Raw genomic sequence first — 27,443 nt, 5'->3', positions numbered from 1 at the left:
TATGCACCCTTCACCCTACAGTGCTCCGGGATGTGCCTGAACTTCCATCAGTAAAAGGTACTGAAGTGACTATCGTGTCTGTCCCTGTTCTTGCTCTGACCCGGCTGGGTCCCATCTGTCCTGCATCCCACCCCCTCCTACGCTGCCCTGAGGCCCTGCTCCACCTGTGGGGAGCGATACCATCTAAGCTGCCACAACACCGGCCTCAGTGGACTGCTGCAGCGCTGGTGATCCTCACCAGACACCACAGGTGGCGTCACGAACATTTACAAACCTATTATTCCAATATACATTCACCTCTTTTCAGTTGTCCGCCCTGGGCCACGGACAGGGCCAGCCACCGTGATACCCCCCAAGCATCTGAGGGCCCGGTTGCCGAGTACACCACGGCCCCGGGGGAGCGACAGAGATTCAGGGGTAACCACCGCCTTGACGTTCACTTTGCCAACCTTACTGGATGCAGTGGGCAGCGTGCCAGGTACCGGGTGTAGGAAAGTCTCTCTCCGTTTATCAGGAAGCACCCCAGGAAATTCAGGAGACAACTGGAGGTCCTCCGCCTGGTTGGAGGGATGCAGAGACTCGGGGGTAATCACTGCTTCGGAGTACATTTTGCCAAGCTTACTGGATGAAGTGGGCGGCGTACCAGGTACCGGGTGTAGGAAAGTCTCTCTCTGTTTAACAGGTAGCACCCCGGGGAATTCGGGAGACAACTGGAGGTCCTCCGCCTGGCTGGAGGGGTGCAGAGACTCGGGGGTAATCACCGCCTTGATGGCCGTAGGACCAGATTTATTAGAGACGGAGGGTCCTTGCTTTAGGACCATCTTCAGACTGGTTTCAGAAATGACTTGTCTGTAAGGCGGGACGGTACCTGAAGCCAGATCATTGGTACAATCGTCGAGACTGTGTGGGGCCAACGCCTCCGCTTCTCTTCCTTCGGAGACTTCAGCGCACAGCGAGTCAGCGACTAGCAGATCTGGTGAAGAAGAAGAAGAAACTGCTGACTGTACTGAAGATGTGGGGACTGGACACCCCTTGTACCTTAGCAGTCCCCCAGGATAAACCATGCAGGATCTCCAGACCTGAGCGGGCACTAGATCTCTCGGCTCTGGACGACCTGTGGGTAAGCCAGTCAGCACCTGGAATGTGAACTTCTTCATATGTAATGCTCCAATCTGGAGCTTAATTTGTACAGACATCTTTTGACTGTTTCTGAGTAGGGCTCGTCCTTCCACTGACAATGCCCAAACCAGCTTCTGGAGTTTACGGATGGGAATCAAACACTGACTCTTCAAGGCTTTAAGCCGGAAACTTCCAGTTAATCCGAGCCTTTTACTTGCCACGGAGACAGTCATGGTCATCTGTGGAGAGGAAACACTAAGGCCAAGGGCAGCCTCTCCTACAGGCCTAATGTCTTGGGATTCTCCAACCTTCTCTGGACAAAGACAGTCAGGGGTCCCAAACAACCGCAGCGGGACCGCAATCCAATTTTGTGACTGAGTTCCGGCCTCTGCTTTGCCTGACGAACATGGCCAACCTTCATGGATTCAGTGCGGGTAGCTGCTTTTACAGGCTGGGGAACAGGAAGTCTTTGGTAGGACAGATCCTGGCGTGATGATTTGCTTCTACGCCTTGCACGTCTGGACTGCCTCTTGAGGTTGGGAAGAGAAGTATTCTGCGGAGCGTAGTCATCCTGTGTGGATTCTGGGTGAGCAGCAGTCTCTTCAGGCTGGAGAACTGGTGAGCTACCCACACACATCACCCACCGGGGTTGCTCTGGGATATTGGGAAGGGAAGCTTTAGCAGAGGCTTCAGGGTTAGGGTCATCGAACACCATTAGAAAGGCCACCAGGAAGGCCTGTAGGTCAAAGATGATAGGATCCCATGCTTCCCATAGGGGGGTGATCCATTTCAAGGCATCACCCTCTAGGTAGGACATCATGAATGCTACTTTAACCCGATCAGTAGGAAAATAGTGAGCATAGAACTTGAAATGCAGCATGCATTGCTCCACAAATGCACGGCTTCGTTTTGGATCCCCACCGTACCGAGGTGGATCCGCAGGAACAAGTGCTGATAGATCCATTTGGGCTGGTGCATAAATCGCCTGGGCCATAGCTAGAGAAATTTTTTTTTCTTGGTGCACGTATTCGCCAGACAAGGATTCAAAATGTCTCTGAGAGCGAAAGGCCGTGGGGCTCAACTGGAACCATGGCCTGAGAAAACTGTTATACACACGCCCGGGCTGACTGGCGTGCGCGTGATTAGTGATCCCACTGTGCCAATAACCGAGGAGCGCCTAGAGGGGCGTAACTAAGTATCTAACCGATCCGACCAAGGTCGCACGGCGGCTAACAACTCCGTGAACCAAGGAGGAACCGAGCAGAGGGACCAGGTGCTACTCCAGGTCAGACCCCGGTCACAGCTGTTGACCCACATCGGGGAATGCAGGAACGGGCAGGTTAGGCTGGCACACAGACAGGTGGGTATTGGCAGGCACGGCTGGTATGCAGACAGGGGGGTACTGGCAAGCACGGCTGGAGTGCAGACAAGGAGGCACTAGCAGGTTGGAGCGCAGGCTGGATAGGGTCCAGTACAGACTGGGATTCAGGAACAGAACCGCAGATGCAGTAGACAAGCAGAGCAGAGAGATACCGCCGGAGCGGTGAGCAAGGCAGAGCAGAGAGGAACCGCCGGAGCGGTGAGCAAGGCAGAGCAGGAAGGAACCGCCGGAGCGGTGAGCAAGGCAGAGCAGAGAGGAACCGCCGGAGCGGTGAGCAAGGCAGAGCAGGAAGGAACCGCCGGAGCGGTGAGCAAGGCAGAGCAGAGAGGAACCGCTGGAGCGGTGAGCAAGGCAGAGCAGAGAGGAACCGCCGGAGCGGTGAGCAAGGCAGAGCAGAGTGGAACCGCCGGAGCGGTGAGCAAGGCAGAGCAGGAAGGAACCGCCGGAGCGGTGAGCAAGGCTGAGCAGAGAGGAACCGCCGGAGCGGTGAGCAAGGCTGAGCAGAGAGGAACCGCCGGAGCGGTGAGCAAGGCGGAGCAGGAAGGAACCGCTGGAGCGGTGAGCAAGGCGGACCAGGAAGGTACCGCCGGAGCGGTGAGCAAGGTAGAGCAGGAAGGAACCGCCAGAGCGGTGAGCAAGGCAGAGCAGGAAGGAACCGCCGGAGTAGTGAGCAAGGCAGAGCAGGAAGGAACCGCCGGAGTGGGGAGCAAGGCAGAGCAGGAAGGAACCGCCGGAGCGGTGAGCAAGGCAGAGCAGGAAGGAACCGCCGGAGCGGTGAGCAAGGCAGAGCAGGAAGGAACCGCCAGAGTGGTGAGCAAGGCACAGCAGGAGGGAACCGCCGAAGCGGTGAGCAAGGCAGAGCAGAGAGGACAGGGCTCTGTTCACACTGAACAGACTGGAAGGGACAAGCAGAACCAGATACACACAAGGTACTTGCAATGAAGTAGCGAGTGGACTCTAAACTCACAACAGAAGTACAGAGACATAGAGTAGGAGTTAGGTGCAGGTTCAGGGACTGCAGAAAAAGGGAAGGTACGGACACAGTGACAAACAGGCTAGGAGAGTGTTCAGACAGGAACTGACACTGCAACAAGATACAGGAGCGAGTCTGGTTATACGGCCCCCAGAGAGGTGGACAAACAGGCTAGGAGATAGTTCAGACAGGCCTGGGAATACAGCCCCCAGGTTGGTGGACAGGCAAGAACAGAATGGGACCTGGCACATCAGAGACAAGGAGCCCTCTGAAGGTAAGAGTTGCTCAGGCACCTCCTACAGGGTGGAGGGGGTTTAAATATCCAGTGACTCACAGCAATAGGCTGGAAACACATAAGGGGTGCGCCCACAGCAGCTACAAGAATCAGGAAGTAACCGGGCCGCCGCCCTAAGCAGTCAGTGAAGGGACAAGCACACAGCATGAACTGGAGCAGGAATAGCAGACTGGACAGACAGGTAAGATTGCGGTCTTGCATAGTGGAAGGTGGTGCACTATGCAAATGTAGCACCCCGAGGGCTCGGCTGCTACAGGGGTATTGCACCTCAAACCAGAGGTGTGATATTCCACTCCCGGGTAAGGATGGAGTGTGGACCAGGACTCAGTAAGCTGCATGCACCACACACACCCCATTTCCGAGGGACAGCTCAACGGTGCTCCCACTAGACAGAAGTGCAGGCACGACAGCATCTGTCCCTGGCTGGAGTGGGGCGGGGGGTGGAATACCCAGTGGTGTAGGAGCAGATAGGGGTGGGTTTCTGGGCATAGGTAGGAGCCCATTGGTTGCTAGTCACCTGGGCTCGGGTGTTAGAAGGAGGTATAAAACGTGGGCACCATCTTAGAACAGAGTTCAGTCCGGTTCAGTTCAGAGAGGAGGAGAAGAAGACAGGAGCTCAGCCAGAAAGGGCTGACAGGGAGCTGTGGCTCAGTCTGGGCCCAGCTCCAGAGGCAGGCCTGGAGTGGAGGCCAGAAACAGCAGAAAGAGAGAGGAGAAGGAGCGGAAAGGAAAGTAAGAAAGGAACTGGAACAGAGGAGAAAGGAAGCAAGGAACACAGAGAAAGGCCCAGAGACACGAGGACCGAAGGAACCCCATATGCCCAGAGGAGATACAGGGTGAAGGGTTGGCAGAACAGGGTACCGGAACCCAAATTGGTGGAGGCAACAGATTCCTCAGCCAAAGACCGGAGGTTGTTACCACATCTTGGTGCGACCCCTCACTACATCCACCAGAAAGGCATACCGTATAGGGTCAGGGAAACCGGGAGAGGTTTCGCCAACAGAAGGCCCGAGGAAGCTGGACAAAGGTGGGTCACTGGTGGGGACGGCCAGAGAAAGGTAGAGAAGGGAACTCTGAACCACACTTTGGAATTACCTGGGAGTTGACCGAGTCCCTTGCCTGGTGGACGCAGCACGGCTCGGGCATTCATCGCCTGCAGCATTGACATGAACAACAACTGTGAGTAAAGCATTGAAAACTGCAACCGCACGTCTCTGTGGTTCCTCGCCGCACCAGCACCATTAGCACTGGGACGCTCACACCATCACTCCCATCATCTCTCACATTAGCTGCCCTGAGGCAATACTTCTCCCGTGGGGAGTTATCCCATACTCAGCTGCGCAAACCACATCAGCCTCAGCGGTCTGTAGCGCGGCGGCGGTCCCCACTGACCGCAATCCACGGGTGGCGTAGTCGGACATTTGCTATACATGAAGACTGCCACTGGTTTGACCGCCCTGGGCACGGACCGGGTCACCGCCACATTGAGACTACAACCCCCAGCGATCCGGCTCCGGGTATCCCCCTGCACAGCACAGGCCCAGGGGGCGCGTCACAAGCACACCACCAGGGATGTTACAGTATGTCTTTGGAGTGCGGGAGGAAACCAAAGGAAACCCACGCAAACACGGGGAGAACATACAAACTCATTGCAGATGTTGTCCTTGGTGGGATTTGAAACCAGGAGCCCACTATATAAAAATTATATTAAATGATAAAAGCCAGGAACAGGCCATGCCCTTGATCTGTGATGTAACGTCCCAGAAGTGTGGAGAAGCACGGTCCGTGGAAACACACTGACATGTGCACAGACCCATAGATTTGAATGGGTCTAGGAGTGTCAGTGTCTCCAGTACGTTTGGAAATGGACACCACACGTACTGGAATCACGGACATGTGAAAGAGCCCTAAGGCTGTTTCTTTTTCTGTTACTAGAAGCCAGGAGCAGGCCATACCCTTTGATCTTTGACATAACATCCCAGAAGTGTGGAGGAGCACAAAGGAGCACCTCCACCGTCACAGTGGATAGCAGATACCGTCAGGATTAGAAACAGCACTATGGATGTCAGCTCAATAGTTTATGATGGTTTGTCCAGGAGAGTACTTTATCTCCTTGGAATACCCCTTTAAATGTTGGCTTTGTGCTGCAAGATAACAGAGCTACAGGTTTAGAAGTGGCAACCCTGCATCTTTAGCCCATTGTAACATTTCTAGTTTTAGTCTGTGATGACCTCTGTTCCAAATCAGCATTCTGAAATATATATATATTCTAAATGTTGGAATTAAATAAGTGCATTATGTATTATGTGCAGTAACTGTTTAATTCTTAACATTTTTATTAGGTTTAGCCACCTCACCAATAAAAACTGGTAATAGGACCTACTTATGCCAGTGCATTGTCAGCTCAGAAAGCTTTCCAAACAAATTTATCTGATGCCCCGTAACCAGGGGTGGATTAAGGCTGCGTGCCCACGTAGCGTTTTTCAAGCGTATATGCTGCGGAATTTCCGCAGCGTAAACGCTTGTGAAACGCTAGGTAATCCGCACCCCATGGTCCCCAAAGGGATTCTGCAAGTTCTATGCACATGCTGCGGATTTTTCTGCAGCGTTTATGCTGCGTTCAAAAATCCGCAGCATGTCCATTAATTTTGCGTTTCCGCAAGCGGAATTGCCTTTGTGCAATGCATTAAAAAAAGCAAGGCAATTCCGCATGTGGAAAACGCGTGATAAACGCACGAAAAACGCGCGATAAACGCGTGCGGAATTCCGCATGCCTTTTTCCAGGAGGGAACTTGCAGAAATGAAGCAGAAATTTTCTGCTTCATTTCTGCAACGTGGGCAAATAGCCTAAGAGTAGCAAGGGCCCCGGGCAGTTTAGAAGGTGCGCCTCCCCCCTCCCCCCCCTCCACACACACCTGATGTATCACATGTCACATGATCCCCTGTGATAGTTCACATGAAATTCATTTGGCACAATATTAATTATAATATTTTTTTTTAGGCTGTGTGCCCACTATGCGTTTTTTAAGCGTTTCCGCAGTGGCAATTCCGCAGTGGCAATTCCGCAGCAGAAACGCTTAAAAAACGCTTGGTAGAAGGCCTGCCATGTTCCCCAATGATAATCCGCATGTGCTGTGCACATGCTGCGGATTATCATTGCGGAAAAATCCGCAGCATTACCAATTATTTTGCGGAAGTGCAGCGTTTTCACCGCCATTGACTTGCATTGGAACGCATGGATTCCGCATCACTGCATCTGTACATGCGGATTCCATGCGTTTCAATGTGCGGATGGTACCCGGGTCTAGAGGACAGGAGACTCTCCTCCGGACCCGGGTACCATAGAACCTGTAAAAAAAGAATAAAATAAAAAATAAATATTATACTTACCTTGTGATGGCCCCCGATGTCTTTATCCGATGCGTCCTGGCTTGCCGGCAGCTCTCGGTGGTCTGAAAAGGACCTGCCGTGACGTCATTTAGTCATGTGATGGGTCACGCGACCGCTGACGTTGGCAGGCCATCAGAAGGTAATTATATATTTATTTTTTACCATTCTTTTAGGGTCACACTATATAAATTCATGCTGGTTGCATGGATTTATATAGTGTGACCAAGTTGTCAAGCACTTTCTAAATGATGCTAAAATCGCTTGGAAAGCGCTTGTCAACCCGCATGCAGAAATGCATGTGAAGAACGCTTCACTTCCACTTGTACCTGGCAGGAAAAACGCATGTAAAATCCGCATGTACAATCCGCATGTGTTTTTTCTGCCAGGGAGATGCAGAAACGCTCAAAAAAAATCCCGAGCATTTCTGCATCGTGGGCACATAGCCTTACATTAATTGTATGACTCAATATTGAGCACACGTAGCCATCTATACACGGCGGGAGGCTGCACGGTGCCAGCAATACACAGCAGGAGGCCACACGGTGCCATTAATACACAGCAGGAGGCCGCACGTAGCCATCTACAGACAGCACGAGGCGGCACGTAGCCATCTATACACAGTGAGAGGCTGCACGTAGCCATCTATACACAGCAGGAGGCGGCACGTAGCCATCTATACACAGCGGGAGGCCACAAGTAGCCATCTATACACAGTGGGAGGCCGCATGTAGCCATCTATACACAGCGGGAGACCGCACGGTGCCATCTATACACAGCGGGAGGCCGCATGGAACCCCCCCCAGAGACAGCGGGAGGCCGCACGCAGTCACGCACACACAAACATATACAGACATATACATACACGCATAAACACATTTGAAACACAAAAATACATATAAACAGACATCACACAATGATATCTGCCTGCACACACACTCTCATACACACACTCACACTCACCATCCCCCGGCTCCAGTCCTCCTGCTCCTCTACAGTGCAGCAGTGCAGGCCATGCGCGCACTGCGTGACGTCACAGCTAGGAGACACGGCCGCACACAGGGCCGTGTCTCCTAGCTGTGACGCGGCCGGGCCAGCACACAGGGAAGTTAACAGCTGCAGTGCTGGCCCGGCCGAAGAAGTAGCGACTGTGCGCCGCTGCTGGGGGAGCGGTCCGGGGGCCCCCCCACCACTGTCTGCCGGTATTTGCCGCGGCGCCGCACATATAATGAGGGCAATCTGGCCATAGACACCCCAGAGCCCCCTGGAGCCCCGGGCGGTAGCCCAGATTGCCTTCATTATAATCCGCCTATGCCCGTAACGCAGAAACCCATATTTTATTCATATGCAAATTAGGCTCACAAAGGCCCTCGTGGAGGCATCAATGCACTGTCCTGGGCAATTCCTACCTTCTCCCCACTGGCAGTGCCTTCCACGTCTTGATTTAGGCTATGTGCCAACGTTCAGCATTTGAAGCAGAAATCTCTGCAGTGTTTCGCCATCTCTTGGCAGGGAAAAACATTGTTTGATGCGTTTTTTGATGCATGTTTGTACAGAATTACATGCTGTTGGGAGCTAAATAAAGAATTGGAAAACAAAAAAAAAAAGAAGCTTTTTCTGATGTAATTTCCATGCCCAACCCGTTTCCATTCTGCATTTTGCAAGTCACAATGCCACATCAAGAGCAGCCCCTGCGTCTCCGCAGGCCGTATAGGAACCTGCTATTAATTAGTGTGCTAAATATCCTGCGTCTGCACAGCGAACAGGTAAGATAAATGTAGGTAGAATGTACATTGCATGTTTGTTTTTTTCTGTGGTGTGTACTGACCTAAGAAGACCAAAAAAACTCTGGGTACACCCTATAGTGCAGGAGAGATGTGACAGGGGGCACTTGTATGGTATTATCAAGATCTAAGGATGTAAGTTATTATCATATGGGAAAAAACGTATATTGTTGTTTTTCATTTATTTTTTCAGACATCCGGAAAAATTTCTGGGATTTTGTCGCATTCCTATGCATGCATTGGACCGGCTGCTGAATATTCTATCACCCCAGCTGGACTACAGCGACACAGTCATCTCTGCTGAGGAAAGGCTGCTCATCACCTTGCGGTAAGTAAAAATAAAAATATCTCCAAATGTTTTTTTTCCGCTTCCTTTTTAACCTTTTTTTTGGCTGATCAGGTATTTGTCAATGCAATGATATCCATTTTTTTTTTTGTGGCAAAAGCTCTGTTGTGAACAACAGAAACGAACGTCAACCTTTGAATAGCGGCCACGGGCACATGTACCATCATCTGGCAGAAGTTGCAGCTCATCGTGATGCCTTCCTCAACCGAGGAGACTTGGTTGCAGGTCGCAGCAGGCTTTCAAACTGTGGCCAATTTCCCCAACTGCATAGGTGCTGTTGATAGCAAACATGTGAGGGTTCAGCAGCCACCACGATCAGGATCACGCTTCTTTAATTATAAGAAGTATTTTTCTGTTGTCTTGATGGTGGTGGCTGATGCACATTACAAATCTGTTGCCATTGACATTGGTGCTTATGACAGTACTGGGGACTTTCTGGTGTTGCGATCATCACAATCGGGCTGCAAATTCTTCAAGATGGTGGAACGCTCCCAGCCCCAAGGGGACTGAATGTGACGCGCTCCCTGGTTCCATGGGGTACTCGGTAGCCGGGCCGGTCATTGCTGGGGGTGTCACGGTAGCAGTGACCTGGTCCGTGACCCAGGGCAGTCAATAAAAGGGAAAAAGTAAAGGGATTAAAGTTTTTATAGTTAATGTTCGTGACGCCACCTGTGGTATGCGGCTATATGGGGCCGCCGCTGCGGTGCAGATCCTCTGGAGCTGATGGTGACGCAGCAGAGTTGGTTCAGCTCTCCACAGGCAGAGCTTAGCTCCAGGGCAGTGTAGAGATGCTATTAGGTAGATGTTGCTGTGCAGTGTAGTGCAGGTGATGGCGCAGATAATAATTCTAGGACACAGTGGGGGTGCAGTCTTCAGATTTACTCACAGCTGTCAGACTCCAGGTTACCAGCGCCAGGGTAACCTCCCACGCCGTCCTGTGTTCACCAAGGGAGGGGTTCAGCAATCTCCCAGGTATCTCAGGAATACTTAACGGGACCCCATTCTGTGTGCCTTCCTCGGTCGTCTTCCTGCGCGGGCTCTCACCCTCCTGCCCTGCGCCTCGCAACCAGTGTCCCAAGCCGGTAGTCTCGGATTTTGGGGGGCAACGTGCAGTCCCCTGAATCCTATGGGCCACCTTTTTAGCGATATAGTTGTGGTAGTGAGCAGCTGCACCCTGAAAGTACAGTAGCCTCTGGTTCCTAGCTGAGCCTTGTTGTACTCAACTAGTTAGGGGCCAGTCCCCTCTGCGGTCTGATCCCTCCACTTCCTGGTAGATTCGGGTGCACGGGTGGCATACACACTTCCCGTGCCCTTGGGATCTCCTCTGTTCCTGGAGCCTTCCCTTTGCTCCCGTCCTCTTCCAACCTGTCCTCCTGGGCCTCTCAGTCTAGGCCCGCTCCTCTCTCTCTGAGCAGAGCTCCTACTCCCACTCTTTCTCCTCTCAGACTTGACTCACTCTTCCAAGATGGTTCCTTTTTGTACTCCTCCTCAAAGTGCTCCCCTGATCTGCTTCCTACACCCACACCCACTACATGGTTCCCCTTCACTCAGTTCCCCCCACTTCCAACCAGGGCAGGGCTCAGCATAAGCCAGTGTATCTTGCCCCGCCTGCTGGTCTGGAATGGTGTAGTGTTGGATGCAGGTGGATGGGTCCCGGGCAGTACACCCTCCTTACCTGAGAGTGGGGCACTACACCTCTGGGTGAGATGCAGTACCTCTGTGGCGACTGAACCCGCAGGGGCGCCACAAATGCCCGGCGGTGGATTTTTCATTATCGGCTGAGTCATGCTGCAAATTCTTGAAGATGGCGGAACGCTCCCAGCCCCAAGACCTTTACCGGGTTCCACACATCCAGTTTCCTTTGTGATGATATCGGATGAGGTATTTACCTTAATGACCAACGAAGGGGACTGAATGCCCAGCGGTGGATTTTTAATTATCGGCTGAGTCATGTACACAGATATGTGGAATGCACTTTCGAAATCATGTGTAGTAAGTGGAGGATCTTTCACACACTCATCCAGTTGGATACAGAGACAGTTGACACTGTAATTAAGGCATGCTGTGTACTCCACAAATATGCTCGTTAGTACAGCACTGAGCTAGATGAGGAGTCACAGCTGTCAGAATTAATTTCAGTGGTCAACTTGGTTCCGGGACGGCCATCCAACTCTGGTGTCTGGGTGCGAGAAACCTTTGCTGACTATTGCATGAGTCCAGAAGGTGCCGTGCACTGGCATTACTCCTGTGTTGGTGGCGTGTAGCCTGACCAGCAGACAAGATCTGATCCCCACTGAAACAATGAAAAAAAAGAAGACGATAATAAAGAATAGTGTTTCTTATTTCTAATAATATTTTTTCAAAAAATTGTTCTTTTTCCATAATAAACCAAAATTTGTTTGATTTTCATTACAGTCTATGTTTTTCTGGTCAATCGACAACTCAGAACTGTATGTAAGTCTATGACAGCCACAACAAGGCTAGAACGTGGCTATCATACACTTACATTGTGACCGTTACCTCTGATTATGCTTAGCCAGAAGCAGTGGTCACGCTCATGAGCAGAGTAAATTTACTCGCTGCAGCGAGTAGTCCCCTGACCTGCACTGAGCTCAGCGCAGGTCTGGGGCCTGCTCAATTCTCATTTTTACCACCAACCAAGCATATACAAGATGAAATAGCTGTAGTTTGGACCCAAATATGTATTCTATTGGACAATGCATGCCATGTATATACCCTTTTTATTTCTTTGTGAAAAATCAACAAAAATGTTTCAATATAATTTTATTTTAGAACAAATAACTGTAAGAAATAATGACAAACATTGTCATTGTAAACATGAAACAAAAAGTAATACATAATAAACTAATGATGACAAACATTATCATCTTTAACATGAAACAACTAATCATGACAAACATTGTCATTTAACCCCTTTAAAGCCCAAGACGTACTAATACGTATCCGCACCCTGGGACTTAAGAGCCTGATACGTATTAGTATGTCTTGGCGATCGCGCCCGCACACAGGCTGATTGTCACAGCTGATACCCGGTGCTATGTGCTGGTAGCAGTGGCGCACTGCTCCCAGCACATTAACCCCCGCAATTCTGCGATCTAAGTCGATTGCAACATTGCTGTGGCAAGGGGAGGTGATCGGGATACTCACCTCTCCTGCCGGCGTCCAGCTTTGTCTGCCGCAGCTTCCCGGATGTTGCCATGACGACCTGATGTCGTCATGACAACATCCGGTCACCAGATAGCAGGAACATATTTTGGTCATGCGAAGTGCATCTGCAGCACTGACAGCCTGTATAGCACAGGGATGGTGCGGCATTCCTGTGCTATACAGGCGATCAGAATAAAAAAAGTGAAAGTCCCATAGTGGGACAAAGAATAAAAGTAAAAAAAGTGTTTAAAAATGAAAAAAAAAATCAAAATAAAAAATTGTAAAAATATAAAAAAAAATAATCCACCAAAAATAAAAATATAATGTACCCATCAATAAATATTATTATGAAAAAAAACAAAACAATAAAAGTACACATATTTGGTATCGCCACGTCCGGAACGACCTGACCTATAAAACTGTCCCACTAGTTAACCCCTTTAGTGAACACTGTAAATAAAATAAATAAAAAACGAAGCAAAAAACAATGCTTTATCATCATACCGCGAAACAAAAAATGGAATAACACGCGATCAAAAAGACGAATATAAATAAAAATGGTACCGTGAAAACGTCATCTTGTCCCACAAAAAACAAGCTGCCATATAGCTCCATCAGCTGAAATCTAAAAAAGTTATAGCTCTCAGAATAAAGCGATGGAAAAAATTATTTTTATTCTATAAAATAGCTTTTATTGTATAAAAGCGCCAAAACATAGAAAAACAATATAAATGTGGTACCGCTGTAAACGTACTGACCCGAAGAATAAAGCTGCCTTATCAATTTTACCACACGCGGAACAGCATAAAAAAAAAAAATTCCTGAATTGTTGTTTTTTGTTTATTCTGCCTCCCAAAAATCGGAATAGAAAGCGATCAAAAAACGTCACGTGCCTGAAAATGGAACCAATAAAAACGTCAACTCATCCCACAAAAAACAAGCCGTCACATGACTCTGTCTGCCAAAATCTGGAAAAATTATAGCTCTCAAAATATGGCGATGCAAAAACTAGATTTTACAAAAAAATGCATCTTTTAGTGTGTGACAGCTGTCAGTCATAAAAACCCCATATGATTCTGGTTTCGCTGTAATCGCACCGACCCGAAGAATAAAGTCGTCTAATCACTTATACCGCACGAGGAACGGCGTAAAAAATAAACTCTAGGGTTAGGGTTGGGCTAAGATTAGGCTTGGGCTAGGGTTGGGTTGGGGCTGGGTTGGGTTGGGGTTGAGGTTAGGGTTGGGATTTTTTTCAAAAGTAAAAAAAAAAAAGAAAAAAATATGACGATATGGCGACTAGTGTTGAGCGTAAGTGCTCGCTACTTGAGTTTGCATCGGGTATGCACTGAGTATCGCGGGTGCTCAAGTGACATGCTTGAGTCTCCGCCCCATATGCTTCGCGGACAAAAAAACCTTGCGGGGATTGCCTGCCATGCACGAGCGATCCCTGCATGTGTTTTTTTTTTGGGTGTCTAATAACCATGAAACATGCGGGCAGGGGACTCAAGCATGTCACTCGAGCACCGCGATACATGGTGCATACCTGAGTACCCAAAGCAAACTCAAGTAGCGAGCACTTGCTGTCAAGACTAATGACAACTTATTCAATATGATGACCTAATGTTATCAAATTCTGTATCGTACCTCTGGGTTCAAAATGTTCACTATACCCCTTGATAAAATCCTTGAGGGGTGTAGTTTCCAAAATGGGGTCACTTGTGTTTTTTTTTCACTATTTAGGCACATCAGGGGCTCTCCAAACGCGACATGGCGTCCGGTCTCGATTCCAGCCAATTTTGCGTTCAAAAAGTCACACAGTGCTCCTTCCCTTCTGAACTCTGCCGTGCGCCCAAACACTGTATTTTCCCCACATATGGGGGTATTGGCGTACTCAGGAGAAATTGCACAAAACTTTTTGGGGTCCATTTTCTCCTCTTACCCTTGTGAAAATAAAAAATTTGGGGCTAAAACATAATTTTTGTGGAAAAAGTTTGATTTTTTCATTTTCATGGCTCCATGTTATAAACTTCTGTAAAGCACTTGGGAGTTCAGGGTGCTCACCACACATCTAGATAAGTTCCCTGAGGGGTCTAGTTTCCAAGATGGTGTCATTTGTGGGGGGATTCCACTGTTTAGGCAAATCAGGGACTCCCCAAACGCAATATGGCGTCCACTAATTATTCAAGCAAATTTTACACTCAAAAAGTCAAATGGCGCTGTTTCCCTTCCAAACCCTGCCGTGCGCCCAAACAGTGTTTTTTCCCCACATATGGTGTATCTGCGTGCTCAGGGGAAATTGCACAACAAATTTTGGGGTCCATTTTTTCCTTTTACCCCTGCAAAAATAAAAAAAATGGTTCTAAAGTAACATTTTTGTGAAAAAAGTTAAATATTAATTTTTTTCTTCCACATTCCAAAAATTCCTGTGAAGCACCTGAAGGGTTAATAAAGTTCTTGAATGTGGTTTTGAGCACCTTGAGGGGTGCAGTTTTTAGAATGGTGTCACTTTTGGGTATTTTCTGTCATAAAGACCCCTCAAAGTCACTTCAAATGTGATGTGGTCCCTAAAAAAATGGTTTTGTAAATTTTGTTGGAAAAATGAGAAATCGCTGGTCAACTTTTAACCCTTATAGCTCCCTAATAAAAAAAAAAAAAAAATTGGTTCCAAAATTGTGCTGATGTAAAGTAGACATGTGGGAAATGTTATTTATTAACTATTTTGTGTGACATACAGTACAGACCAAAAGTTTGGACACACCTTCTCATTTAAAGATTTTTCTGTATGTTCATGACTTTGAAAATTGTATATTCACACTGAAGGCATCAAAACTATGAATTAACACATGTGGAATTATATACTTAACAAAAAAGTGTGAAACAACTGAAAATATGTCTTATATTCTAGGTTCTTCAAAGTAGCCACCTTTTGCTTTGATGACTGCTTTGCACACTCTTGGCATTCTCTTGATGAGCTTCAAGAGGTAATCACCGGAAATGGTCTTCCAACAATCTTGAAGGAGTTCCCAGAGATGCCTAGCACTTGTTGGCCCTTTTGCTTTCACTCTGCGGTCCAGCTCACCCCAAACCATCTAGATTGGGTTCAGGTCTGGTGACTGTGGAGGCCAGGTCATCTGGCGTAGCACCCCATCACTCTCTTTCTTGGTCAAATAGCCCTTACAAAGCCTGGAAGTGTGTTTGGGGTCATTTTCCTGTTGAAAAATAAATGATGGTCCAACTAAACGCAAACCGGATGGAATAGCATGCCACTGCAAGATGCTGTGATAGCCATGCTGGTTCAGTATGTCTTCAATTTTGAATAAATCCCCAACAGTGTCACCAGCAAAGCACCCCACACCATCACACCTCCTCCTCCATGCTTCACGGTGGGAATCAGGATGTAGAGTCTATCCGTTCACCTTTTCTGCGTCGCACAAAGACACAGTGGTTGGAATCAAAGATCTTAAATTTGGACTCATCAGACCAAAGCACAGATTTCCACTGGTCTAATGTCCATTCCTTGTGTTCTTTAGCCCAGACAAGTCTCTTCTGCTTGTTGCCTGTCCTTAGCAGTGGTTTCCTAGCTGCTATTTTACCATGAAGGCCTGCTGCACAAAGTCTCCTCTTAACAGTTGTTGAAGAGATGTGTCTGCTGGTAGAACTCTGTGTGGCATTGACCTGGTCTCTAATCTGAGCTGCTGTTAACCTGCAATTTCTGAGGCTGGTGACTCGGATAAAGGAATCCTCAGAAGCAGAGGTGACTCTTGGTCTTCCTTTCCTGGGGCGGTCCTCATGTGAGCCAGTTTCTTTGTAGCACTTGATGGTTTTTGCAACTGCACTTGGGGACACTTTCAAAGTTTTCCCAATTTTTCGCACTGACTGACCTTCATTTCTTAAAGTAATGATGGCCACTTGTTTTTCTTTACTTAGCTGCTTTTTTCTTGCCATAATACGAATTCTAACAGTCAATTCAGTAGGACTATCAGCTGTGTATCCACAAGACTTCTGCACATCACAACTGATGGTCCCAACCCCATTTATAAGGCAAGAAATCCCACTTATTAAACCTGACAGGGCATACCTGTGAAGTGAAAACCATTTCCGGTGACTACCTCTTGAAGCTCATCAAGAGAATGCCAAGAGTCTGCAAAGCAGTCATCAAAGCAAAAGGTGGCTACTTGAAGAACCTAGAATATAAGACATATTTTCAGCTGTTTCACACTTTTTTGTTAAGTATATAATTCCACATGTGTTAATTCATAGTTTTGATGCCTTCAGTGTGAATGTACAATTTTCATAGTCATGAAAATAAAGAAAAATCTTTACATGAGAAGGTGTATCCAAACTTTTGGTCTGTACTGTATATACACACATTTTCTGTTAAAAAACTTGACTGTGCTCGGACTGTGGCACCGTGTCTCATGAAGTGGGGGTCGTCAAAGACTTATTTCACCCCATAATAATTGGATGAGACTTTGTGCTGTTTTGGGACATGTAGAGAAAAGGGGGGATGCCTGGTTACTCGGACAACAGCCAGATCGCCCCTAAAGAAACCTCGCCGCAATCCATAGTGAATGAGTTTCCCATGTGTGTTGTGACAGAGTCACTGGTCTGATACCTCCCCATCGTGTATGTGTCACTCAGGATGCTCTCCTGTGTGAACTGAAACCTACTGAATTTCTGCCAGCATGTTATATGCTGGGGGGTTAACTCTCTTAAAAAAGGGTGTGGTTTTATGGGAATGGCAGAGGGTGGGACGCCATTCCGCTACCTCCCCTCAGGGTGTGGCTGAGCAGGGTTAAATGCTCAGTCAGCTTTGTTTCTCTGGAGTGTGTGGTCTGGTGAGTGAAGTCTCCAGGCTGTGTTTGGGTGAAACCAAAGAGCAACAATGGAGGAATGGGCAGAGCCTCGGTTACTATTGGACTGTGTTATACCTTATCCTTTTGTTTTTCCCGTTACCCCCGAGAGGGTCTGTTTATTTTTATGGGATACTGCTGGAGTTTATGCCACAGAATAAACCAGCAGGAAGTTAACGCAAACAGTGTGTCCTATGTCTGCCTCCAGAGAGCCGAGCAAGTCGCTTTACCACAGTGTGCTTGTTGGCTATGAGGATGAGGTAGCATCCCCTGAGCCCAACATCCCTGAGCTGGAGGTGTCCGAGGGAAACTTTGGAACTGCCCAACTCAGGGACTTAACACTTAAAGGGGCATTCAAAAACGTTACAGTATTAAATGGGGTGCCTCAGGAGCCGAGGGCGACAATTGGTTCCCTCACTTTTTGTGTGAATGGGGATTTGCTGTACAGAGTAACCAAGCCAAGGGGTGAGGTGATAGAGCAGTTACTGGTGCCAGCACCCTATAGACGCAGGGTGTTAGACATGGCTCATTCCCATATGTTGGGTGGTCACCTGCGGGCAGATAAGACACAGGAACAGATCCTCCAGAGATTCTACTGGCCAGGGCGCTACAGAGAAATATTGAGGTATTGTCATTCCTGTCCCACTTGCCAGCTAACCTCCCCGGTGGCCCATTTCCGCAGTACCCTAGTACCGCTACCTGTCTTCAAAGTCCCCTTTGAATGCATAGCGATGGATTTAGTTAGGTCCCTGGTAAAGTCCGCCCAAGGGCATCAGTATATCCTAGTAGTATTAGATTATGCTGCACGGTATCCGGAGGCCGTACCACTACGAAACTCCTCCGCCAGATGTATAGCTCAGGAGCTGGTCCATATGTTTTCTAGAACAGGGTTGCCTAAGGAAATTCTAACCGCCCAAGGGTCTCCATTTATGTCGAAGGTCATGAGGGAGTTGTGCAAGACACTGCAGACTGCTCAACTGAGAACCTCAGTGTACCATCCCCAGACGGACGGATTGGTGGAGCGGTTTTACAAAACCTTGAAGGCAATGTTGAGGAAAGCAGTGGAGAAGGATGGCCAAGACTGGGACTGTCTGCTTCCCTATCTTTTGTTCTCCATCAGGGAAATCCCCCAAGCTTCCACAGGCTTCTCCCCGTTTGAACTACTCGATGGCCGACACCCTCGAGGACTACTGGATGTGGCAAAAGAGTTTTGGGAAGCTGAGACCACTCCCTATAGGAGCGTGGTGGAGCACATTGCACAGATGCAAGAGAGGATTGCCAACATGATGCCCATTGTGAAGGAGCACCTCCTCAAGGCACAAGAGGCACAATCCTGGGTGTATAATAGGTCAGTCAAGTTGAGACAGTTCAACCCAGGAGATTGAGCACTTGTGCTAGTGCCCACAGTGGAGAACAAGTTCATGGCCAAGTGGCAGGGTCCCTATGAGGTGGCAGAGAAAGTTGGGGAAGTCAACTATAAAATCTACCAACTGGGAAAGAGGAAGTCCTGCCAAATTTACCATGTTAACCTGCTTAAATCGTGGCAGGACAGAGAACATCGGAAGATGTTAAGTTGGCAGACACCTTGTCCTGCTCACAGAAATGTTGAGAGTTGTTGTAGCGAAATAAAGACCTGTTTATGGAGTTGCCAGGACTCACTCAGGTCATAGAGCATGAAGTACTCACAGAGCTTGATGTTCGTGTCAACCTAAAACCATATCGGATCCTAGAGGCCCGCAGAGACGTGATCTCGAAAGAGGTGAAGCGGATGCTGAACCTGGGAGTCATTGAGGAGTCCAAGAGTGGCTGGTCCGTACGCCTCGTACACGCGCGGCTCCGCTCCGTACACCTCCTACACACGCGGCTCCGCTCCGTACACCTCCTACACACGCGGCTCCGCTCCGTACACCTCCTACACACGCGGCTCCGCACACCTCGTACACACGCGGCTCCGCTCCGCACACCTCGTACACACGCGGCTCCGCTCCGTACACCTCGTACACACGCTGCTCCATACACCTCGTACACACGCGGCTCGGCTCCGTACACCTCGTACACACGCGGCTCGGCTCCGTACACCTCGTACACACGCGGCTCCGCTCCGTACACCTCGTACACACGCGGCTCCGCTCCGTACACCTCGTACACACGCGGCTCCGCTCCGTACACCTCGTACACACGCGGCTCCGCTCCGTACACCTCCTACACACGCGGCTCCGCTCCGTACACCTCCTACACACGCGGCTCCGCTCCGCACACCTCGTACACACGCGGCTCCGCTCCGTACGCCTCGTACACACGCGGCTCTGCTCCGTACGCCTCGTACACACGCGGCTCCGCTCCGTACGCCTCGTACACATGCGGCTCTGCTCCGTACACCTCGTACACACGCGGCTCTGCTCCGTACACCTTGTACACACGCGGCTCTGCTACATCCACCCTGTAAACCCCTCCTGACCCCACACATAACCTTCCCCTCATCCAGCACCATGACAACCAGCACAGCAGAGTCCTGCATCCACTGAGGCCCCTGATCATGTGACCCCTGACTCCTCCCCTCCTGTGACCTCATCACAGGTCCTGTGCGCACAGAACAGCCATATATGTGGTGGCGGCTCTGCAGGTGGAGGTATGTGGAGATCCCCCATTACTAAGAATTATAACGCTTTCCTCCCTCTCCTCTGATAGATACATACGACCCAACTATGAAGCATCAGGAAACACATATTGCCCCATAGTACAGCGCCCCCTGTCTGACACACACAGTATAACGTCCCCACAGTTCCCCCATCCCCCACACACACATTCTGATACTACAAGATGCCCCCACAGTACGGTACCCCCCACCCCACCGGCTAATAAATAAATGCCCCCTCCCCCCATTCCTGATACAGAAGACCCCGGGACACAGCACCGACCTCCTGGATCAGTTTCCCAGGTCTGGAGATGTGGCCCCGGGCCGGGGGGCCGGTGCTATAGATGTATGAGGGGCTGTTATCTGTGGTAGGAGCTGTACATTGTAATGGAGACATTCTGGGGACAGATTATCCCAGAAATAGAACTTGTTAGTTCTTTACACAATGTCGCTGGATTTTAGCTTTTTCTTCACCTTATATTCTTAATGACACTGTTCTAGGACCCCATTGTTAGGCCCCGGCTGTCATGGCGATATATTGGGGTGTGTTGTTCTAGGACCCCATTGTTAGGCCCCCGCTGTCATGGCGATATATTGGGGTGTGTTGTTCTAGGACCCCATTGTTAGGCCCCGGCTGTCATGGCGATATATTGGGGTGTGTTGATGGGAACAGGCCTCCCCCTCTGTCGCCTCCAATCACATAACAAATAATCACAATTGAGTCCTCAGTAGTTGATGCCTTTAATGACTGAAAAGATGGGAACAAGGGGGCGTGGTTTGGACTCCGGCGATGTAGGACGCAAGAGTCTGGAGCTCCATGACTAGCAACTCTTAAACCAACAAATACAGCTACTGGAAGATTATGTTTCTCAACCTTTTCACCTTAGACCTACTCAGCACGGCCTCAGGTACATTTTGAGACCAGTCCAGTGAAATTTGGACTTATAAAGCCGAAGACATCCATCTTAGAAGCCAGCGGGGTAGCAGAGCTGCAGTCAGGGTTTTTTTCCCTGCCTTGTTTATAGCACAAGAAGACCGCGGATACGAGAGCCTCCGGATCCACAGGACCAGAGCATGGCAACGTGACGCAGTGACCCAGAGGACCTGCAGAACCCGGGACCAAGCTAGACCAAAGGGAAAGAAGACCCAAAATCCCAGTGGCTACTAAACAGGTGCGCTGTACTGAGAGAGTCGTGGGAGTCACGTTGAAGCTAGAGGAGTACGGAGCCACTAACCTCAGCGGCGCAGACCGGCGGAGACAAGGACAATGAAGTGGAGGTTACCGGCGGTGATTGTAACCAGCTGGAGACTCTGTGACCCGGCGGCTCCCCTCCTGTGCCTTGGCAGTGCGGGAACCTCCGGCTTAACAGGACCAAAGTGCAGCAACTCAGCGCGGTGCCGCAGAAGACTCAAAGACCATGGGACATAACTGGACGCAGAGGAAGAAAGACCCAAAGACCTGGTGGCCCCTGAGAGGACAAGCTGCACATAGAGGACTGCGGGAGCTTCGTTGGAGTCCGAGGTGAGCAGCACGGATCGGCAGTAACAAGAGCCAATGGAGCTGTGGAGACCCGCGGTGGCTTGACCAGTGGGAGACTCTGTGACCAGCTGGCTTCCCGTCCTGTGCCCTGATGGTATGGGCGCAGGTGGTGGTTGACGCGGGGTCTCACCGAACCTGCTGCGAATAGAAATTTGCACAGGGCCTGAGAACTAACGGCAGGGGACTGGTGTGGGACATTCTTGCAGGGAGTGCTGAAGCGAAGGAGAGACTCTACAGGGTAGCAGTCACCGAGAAGCTCCGTGTTGCGGGAGCTTCCCCTTTTCACCTTCTCCACATAGACACTAGCGTCGGCGACATAACATTGGTGTTGCTTTACTCAGGGGCCATCGAGAGATCTGTAAGTCAATTAATAGTGTCAGCAGACCTCTTGTACAAATATGCAAATGGAACTCAGTGACGCAGAGACCGCAGCAGCAGTCTCTATATAGCAAGTTCTTTATTAAACTCAGGAAGATTAGTCTATTCAGACAAAATTCAGTCACATTTTATTTGTTCATTAATTTTTAGCTTACTCTTTATCCCCTTCCTCGATGAGAAACTTGACACAGGGGTGCTTAATTCCCCCACTATAGCTGGGGCAGTTCACCCTTATTAATTCTATACAAAAGGGGTACTTATAAACCATAAACTTTAATCCGCAACAAAGCCTATAGTACCCTTCAATAAGGGGCAAGCCACTACAGAACCCTTTCTCTTTGTAAGCCATATCATTTGTTGGAGGGAGCTGATAACTTGGGAAACTCCTGGGAAACCTTACTTACAAGTGTTATCTTTAGATTTAGCGTTTCATATAGTATCTCAGAGAATTGACTCCGGGAAATTTAGAGGTCATCCAGCCCACTACTCTTGGCAGATAATTTTCTTCATTCTTCCAAAATAACCCTCTTATTTCTATGGAAAACGAAATACTTACACATTATTATAACTAACGATACCAAATACTTTGCTTCTCCTTAGACTAAAATGGACAAAAGTGGTACAAAACCCCAAATTAACACTTCAATCTTGAACAAACCATCAGATTTTGCCAATGAACCTAAACCACAAAGAGACAAACATTCTCAAAACCATTCCTGTTCTAAACCTTCAGAAGACTTACCTAATCTTATCATCCCTCTAAAAATTAAGATCTCCCCCTCAAAATAGACGAACACAAACCAGATACTAATAAGTCAAATCTGTCTTTTACATACAGTAAAGCTGTTAAAAATCCATACAGATAGGTCTTCTACAAATTCAATAACAATAAAAGATTCTGACAAAGAAACTAACTCACTCCCCTTACTTAACCCCTTTACCCCCCAAGGTGGTTTGCACATTAATGACCGGGCCAATTTTTACAATTCTGACCACTATCACTTTATGAGGTAATTACTCTGGAACGCTTCAACTGATCCCCCTGATTCTGAGTTTGGTTTTTCGTGACATATTGTACTTCATGATTGTGGTAAAATTTCTTCGATATCACTTGCGTTTATTTGTGAAAACAACGGAAATTTGGCGAAAATGTTGAAAATTTAGCTATTTTCAAAAATTAAATTTTTATGCCCTTAAATCAGAGAGATATGTCACACAAAATAGTTAATAAATAACATTTCCCATATGTCTACTTTACATCAGCACAATTTTGGAACCAAATTTTTTTTTTTCATTAGGGAGCTATAAGGGTTAAAAGTTGACCAGCGATTTCACATTTTTCCAACAAAATTTACAAAACCATTTTTTTAGGGACCACATCACATTTGAAGTGACTTTGAGGGGTCTTTATGACAGAAAATACCCAAAAGTGACACCATTCTAAAAACTGCACCCCTCAAGGTGCTCAAAACCACATTCAAGAACTTTATTAACCATTCAGGTGCTTCACAGGAATTTTTGGAATGTGGAAGAAAAAAATTAACATTTAACTTTTTTCACAAAAATGTTAATTTAGACCCAATTTTTTTTATTTTTGCAGGGTTAACAGGAAAAAATGGACCCCAAAATTTGTTGTGCAATTTCCCCTGAGCACACAGATACCCCATATGTGGGGGAAAACCACTGTTTGGGCGCACAGCAGGGCTTGGAAGGGAAGGAGCACCATTTGACTTTTTGAATGTAAAATTTGCTTTAATAATTAGCGGACGCCATGTTGCGTTTGGGGAGCCCCTGATGTGCCTAAACAGTGGAACCCCCTCACAAGTGACACCATTTTGGAAACAAGACCCCTAAGGGAACTTATCTAGATGTGTGATGAGCACCTTGAACCCCCAGGTGCTTCACAGAAGTTTATAACATTGAGCCGTAAAAATAACATTTTCACATTTTTCCCACAAAAATGTTTTTTAGCCCCCAATTTTGCATTTTCATAAGGGTAACAGGAGAAATTGCACCATGCTGTTTGCTGTGCAATTTCTCCTGAGTAAGCAGATACCCCATATGTGGGGGAAAACCACTGTTTGGGCGCACGGCAGGGCTCGGAAGGGAAGGAGCGCCATTTGACTTTTTGAATGTAAAATTTGCTTGAATAATTAGTGGACGCCATGTTGTGTTTGGAGAGCCCCTGATGTGCCTAAACAGTGGAAACCCCCCACAAGTGACACTATTTTGGAAACTAGACCCCTCAGGGAACTTATCTAGATGTGTGGTGAGCACCCTGACCCCCCAACTGCTTTACAGAAGTTTATAGCATGGAGCCGTGAAAATAAAAAAATCAAACTTTTTCCACGAAAATGATGTTTTAGCCCCAATTTTTTTTATTTTCACAATGGTAAGAGGAGAAAATGGACCCCAAAAACTTTTGTGCAATTTCTCCTGAGTACGCCAATACCCCATATGTGGGGAAAATACAGTGTTTGGAAACACGGCAGAGTTCAAAAGGGAAGGAGCACTGTGTGACTTTTTGAACGCAAAATTGGCTGGAATCGAGAGCGGACACCATGTCGCGTTTGGAGAGCCCCTGATGTGCCTAAATAGTGGAAACCCCCCCACAAGTGCCCCCCATTTTGGAAACTACACCCCTCAAGGATTTTATCAAGGGGTATAGTGAACATTTTGAACCCAGAGGTACGACAGAATTTGATAACATTAGGTCATCATATTGAATAAGTTGTCATTAGTCTTGATTGCAAGTGCTCGCTACTTGAGTTTGCATCGGGTACTCAGGTATGCACCATGTATCGTGCGTGCTCGAGTGACATTCTCGAGTCCCCGTCCGCATGTTTCACGGTTGTTAGACACCCAAAAAAATACATGCAGGGATCGCTCGTGCTTGGCAGGCAATCCCCGCAAGGTTTTTTTGGCCACGAAACATATGGGGGGGAGACTCGAGCATATCACTCGAGCACCCGTGATACTCAGTGCATACCCGAGCTCCCGATGCAAACTCAAGTAGCGAGCACTTGCGCTAAACACTAGTCACCATATCGTCATGTTTTTTTTTTTTTACTTTTGAAAAAAAGCCCAACCCTAACCCCATCCCTAATACAACCACAAACTTAACCCTAGCCCAACCCTAACCCCAAGTTCAACCCTAACCCCAAGCCCAACCCTAACCCTAGACTTCATTCTTCGGGTAGGTGCGATTACAGCGATACCAGAATCATATTGGGTTTTTATGATTGACAGCTGTCTCACACTAAAATACTCATTTTTTTTGCAAAATCTAGTTTTTGCATCGCCATATTTGAGAGCTATAATTTTTCCATATTTTGGCCGACAGAGTCATGTGATGGCTTGTTTTTTGCGGGATGAGTTAACATTTTTATTGGTACCATTTTCAGGCACGTGACATTTTTTTATTGCTTTCTATTCCGATTTTTGGGAGGCAGAATAAACAAAAACCAACAATTCAAGAACTGTTTTTTTTGTTTTTTTTTTTATGCTGTTCCGCGTGTGGTAAAATTGATAAGGTAGCTTTATTCTTCGGGTCAGTATGTTTACAGCGGTACCACATTTATATTGTTTTTCTATTTTTTGGCGCTTTTACACAATAAAAGCTATTTTATAGAAAAAAGAGGGATTTTTGGTACTCACCGTAAAATCTCTTTCTTGGAGCCTTCATTGGGGGACACAGGACCATGGGTGTATGCTGCTGTCGCTAGGAGGTTGACACTATGCAAAAAAATGAAAATAGCTCCTCCTCCGCAGTATGCACCCGTCTACAGGCACCAAGCTCACCAGTTAGTGGCTAGAGCAGTAGGAGAAGCACAAAATAACCAACTATGTAATGCCCAACGGGGCACAACCGTGAAAAACTAAATGAGATGGCCAACAGGACATATGTCCAAAAACAGGGAGGGTGCTGTGTCCCCCAATGAAGGCTCCAAGAAAGAGATTTTACGGTGAGTACCAAAAATCCCTCTTTCTCAATCTCTTCATTGGGGGACACAGGACCATGGGACGTCCCAAAGCAGTCCCTTGGGTGGGAGAACAGAAGATAGTTACAGACTAGGTCAGACTTCGGCAACTGCCGCCTGCAGGACCTTCCGTCCAAGACTGGCATCAGCCGAAGAATAAGTGTGGACCTTGTAAAACCTTGAAAAGGTGTGAACAGAAGACCACGTTGCGGCCTTGCAGATTTGAGAGGCCGAAGCCTGATGGCGGACCGCCCAAGAGGCCCCCACCGCCTTGGTGGAGTGAGCCCTTACTCCAGGAGGGGGAGGTTTGCCTGAGATGCGATGTGCCTCCAAGATGGTCGAACGTATCCAACGGGCGATGGTTGACTTGGAAGCAGGGAGTCCCTTGCGATGCCCCTCAGGGATGACAAAAAGGGCATCCGAGCGCCGAAGGGAGGCCGTTCTGGATAGGTACACACGTAGAGCTCTGACCAGGTCCAGTTTGTGCAAGGACTTCTCCCGTGGATACACTGGAGCAGGGCAAAAGGAAGGCAAAACAATGTCCTCATTAATGTGAAAAGCGGAAACCACCTTTGGCAAAAAGGAAGGCATCGGCCTGAGCCTACTTTGTCTTGATGGAATATCAGAAAAGGTGACCGACAAGAGAGGGCTGCTAGTTCTGCGACCCTTCTAATAGAGGTAACAGCCACCAGAAAGGCCACCTTCCAGGAAAGGAGAGAGGCTGGAATGTCCTGAATGGGTTCAAATGGAGGCTGTTGTAGGACGCTTAGGACCATATTAAGGTCCCATGGTTCCACTGGAGGGCGCCAGGTGGGCCACCCCTTGTAGAAAAGTCCTGACCTGAGGACGGCTAGTTACGTTGAAATAGAATGGACAAGGCCGAAACTTGGCCCTTGAGAGTGCTGAGAGATAGTCCCGCCTCTAGGCCAGACTGAAGAAAAGCCAAAATGACTGGCAAAGAAAAGGACATAGGAGTTAGCTGATCTTGTTCGCAGTGATTAAAAAAGGCTCTCAAAGTTCTGTGGTATATGCGCGAGGTAGCGGGTTTTCTGCCGTTAATTAGGGTCTGAATGACATTGTTAGTAAAGCCCGCCGTCTTCAACACCGCGGCCTCAACGGCCATACTATTAAATTCAGAGAACGAGAACTCTGATGAAGAATAGGACCCTGAGAGAGGAGGTCCGGACGGTCTGGTAGTCTCCAGGGGGAGTCGACAAGCAGATTTACCAGATCTGCGTACTAGACACGTCTGGGCCAATCTAGGGCTACTAGGAGAACTGGTACTCCCTCTGTCTTGACCTTTTTGATGACTCGAGGGATCAAAGGTAGAGGTGGAAAGACATAAGGCAGTTGGAACTGTGACCATGATATGACTAGCGCGTCCTGGGCGATTGCTAGTGGATCGCGTGACCTAGCTACAAAGGACGGAACCTTGTGGTTTAACCGGGACGCCATGAGGTCGATGTCCGGCGTGCCCTACCGTAAGCAGATTTGGTGAAACACCTCAGGATGGAGAGACCATTCTCCTGAGGCAAGGCCCTGCCGACTGAGAAAGTCGGTCGCCCAGTTGTCGACCCCTGGAATGTGGACTGCTGAAATTGCCG

At 48.3% G+C, this 27,443-nt stretch overlaps 1 protein-coding gene across 1 annotated transcript in view; it reads left to right on the top strand.

The window, feature by feature from the left end:
- The first annotated feature begins 19,872 nt into the window (after positions 1-19,872).
- LOC141271886 (uncharacterized) overlaps positions 19,873-27,443 on the top strand; it is a 46,397-nt gene continuing 38,826 nt past the window's right edge. Inside the window, exon 1 of the mRNA XM_073682096.1 lies at positions 19,873-19,935. The gene's annotated coding sequence lies outside the window, so the exon portion shown is untranslated. The remainder of the gene's footprint in view (positions 19,936-27,443) is intronic.

This window comes from Phyllobates terribilis, unplaced genomic scaffold, assembly GCF_046119375.1.
Source record: "Phyllobates terribilis strain yellow unplaced genomic scaffold, ASM4611937v1 Scaffold_5__5_contigs__length_657084704, whole genome shotgun sequence".
Lineage (NCBI taxonomy): Eukaryota > Metazoa > Chordata > Amphibia > Anura > Dendrobatidae > Phyllobates > Phyllobates terribilis.
The sequence above is the reverse complement of the archived record's forward strand: the minus strand, read 5'-3'. Positions and strand labels throughout refer to the sequence as shown.